Below are 2,454 nucleotides of genomic sequence, written 5' to 3'. Positions count from 1 at the left end.
CTTCTATGATCTTCTGGTCATCATTTAGTTAACACTTTCTGATGATGCAGGCATAGCCTCTTGCCCGACATTTGTCCAAACAAACAAATTACACCATCTTTTACCAATTGTCTGCAATAAATGAATGATTCAATAACCAAATTAAAAGTTGGAGAAGGAATGAAATATCAGTAAAACTAACAATTACAGCTAACATTGTAATTTGGGCACCCAAAAAAAGAACTTATTTGGGTTAGAATTTGTCCTAGACTATCGAAGAACAAGTCGGTAGCCGCAACCACACCATTCTGGTACACGCGCAGCCATGCTACGAATTTGCGGCTTCCCCCTATATCTAGGGGTGTTCAAAACCGAACCAGACCGAACAAAACCGGCCAACCGAACCGAATAAACCGAAAATTAAAAAAACCGAAAAAATTATATTTTTCTGTTTTTTATGCGGTTCGGTTCGGTTTTCGGTTTTAATACTAAAAACCTTAACCGAACCGAACCGAACTGGTCAACTAAAAACCATAAAAAACCATTCGCCCCCCACCCCCAAACGGCCCAAGCCCAACCCATCAGATAACCTAACATGACCCCAACCCATCAGATAACCCTAAACCACTAACTCACTAACTCCTATTCTCCTACCCTAGCGCAGCCAAGAAACCTCATTACCCCAACCCTTCCCAGCCCCCTCCCAGCAGCGCCTCCTAGCCCCGCCTCCCAGCCCCTCCCACTCCCAGTCCCGCGAACAAGCGCCTCCCAGTCCCGCGAACCAGTGCCTCGCAGCAACGCCTCCCAGCCGCGCCTCGCAGCAACACCTCCCAGCCGCGCCTCGCAGCAATGCCTCCCAACAGCGTCGGACCAGCCACCCAGTAGCGCCGGACCAGCCCCTTCCAGCATGCAGCACCTCCCAACACCGAACACCAGATATGGAGGATCCAACTCATCCAAGTCAGGTATTAATTTGAATTATTTTTGTTTCATGTTCAGTGAATTTTCGTTTGAATTTCAGGTCATTGTTAAATAATTTTATTTTGTTTGAATTTATGCTTTTGTTTGAATAATTTCTGTTCTTTGTTCAGTGTAATTTTGTTTGAATTTATGCTTTTCTTTGAATAATTTTTGTTCTATGTTCAGTGTATTTTTGTTTGAATTTCTGGTAATTTTACATGTTTTCATCTTCAAATTATATTAAACTTGCATAGGGCAGCACAACAGATAGCACCCAAGATCAACACAGCACCTTGCCACTTCCACCCAGCAGCCGATTCAAGTGAATATGGAGCCCGAGCCATCTATTCAGGTAATGTTTAGCTGTTTACCATTCTTGTTCAGTTTAGTGTTATTAGTTTATTGTTAAGGTTTTGTTCAGTTTATTCTTGATAATTTGTTATTGCTGGAATGCTGGATAATGGTTATTGATTTATTGTTCAGTTTATGTTGGTAATTTGGTCTTGCTTGTTATTGATTTCTTGTTCAGTTTAGGGTTATCAGTTTATTGTTCAGGTTTTGTTCACTTTATTCTTGATAATTTGGTATTGCTGGAATGCTGGTTAATGGTTTATTGTTCAGTTTATGTTGGTAATTTGGTCTTGCTTGTTATTGATTTCTTGTTCAACTTAGGGTTATCAGTTTATTATTCAGGTTTTGTTCACTTTATTCTTGATCATTGCTGTTTATTGATTTATTGCTGACTTGGTAATTTGGTACTGTTGTTGCCTTGTTGGTTATTGATTCATTGCTGGTTATTAATTCATTGTTGTGACTTGGTTAATTTGGTTAAGAGAACTTCTAGGCAGTGATGAACATTATTGTTATAGGCAATTTTTGGTAGTGATACATTGCTGCGCTATCTATAATGATGAACATTATGACTTGTTTAACTTTCATTTATGTTTTCTGCCTATTTTGCATGTGCAGGTTTGGGGCTGATGTGATGGAAGTAGTTGCATTTTGGACAAAAGCCTTGTGCGTTGACATCTCTCAAGGCCGCATACCAAATCATGTTGATGATGTCAAAGCTGAAGCTAGTGACTTAGGAAATAAAGTTTTATCTAATTGGAGTGTACTTCACATTAGGACAGGCAATGGTTTCCTTCTCCAAGAATTAGCTAAACAGGGTATGGTATTTATTGTGATGTTCTGCACTTTTAGTAATATATGCTGTATAATTCTTTTATATAAAAAAAGAGAAAAGAAAGACTTTGTAAAAGTTAGCAAATTTCTGAATTACTCTTTATTATAACAAAATGTGTATTGTTGGAAATCGGAAGGCATGTGAATCTTGTGCCATATAAATTTGTTCATACACAAATATATTTAATTGCTAATTAAATGAGAATTCCATAGCATCAAAACCAAGGTGTGATATATGTGAAAATCATGAAAAACAAAGATATATTCAAGTAAACAAAGAAAGTTGCTACATAAAGGTGGCATGGAAATGTATATACTAATACTATTATA

The 2,454-nt window shown here is 38.0% G+C and overlaps 1 long non-coding RNA gene across 1 annotated transcript; it reads left to right on the top strand.

Annotated features, from left to right (window-relative positions):
• The first annotated feature begins 602 nt into the window (after positions 1-602).
• LOC130951598 (uncharacterized) lies at positions 603-2,291 on the top strand. The gene is made up of 3 exons (XR_009074032.1): positions 603-944; positions 1,194-1,291; positions 1,909-2,291. It is a non-coding gene; the product is annotated as an uncharacterized LOC130951598 (long non-coding RNA).
• The last annotated feature ends 163 nt before the right edge of the window (positions 2,292-2,454 follow it).

The sequence above is a fragment of the Arachis stenosperma genome, chromosome 9 (genome assembly GCF_014773155.1).
Source record: "Arachis stenosperma cultivar V10309 chromosome 9, arast.V10309.gnm1.PFL2, whole genome shotgun sequence".
NCBI lineage: Eukaryota > Viridiplantae > Streptophyta > Magnoliopsida > Fabales > Fabaceae > Arachis > Arachis stenosperma.
This window is presented reverse-complemented; position numbering and strand designations above follow the sequence as displayed.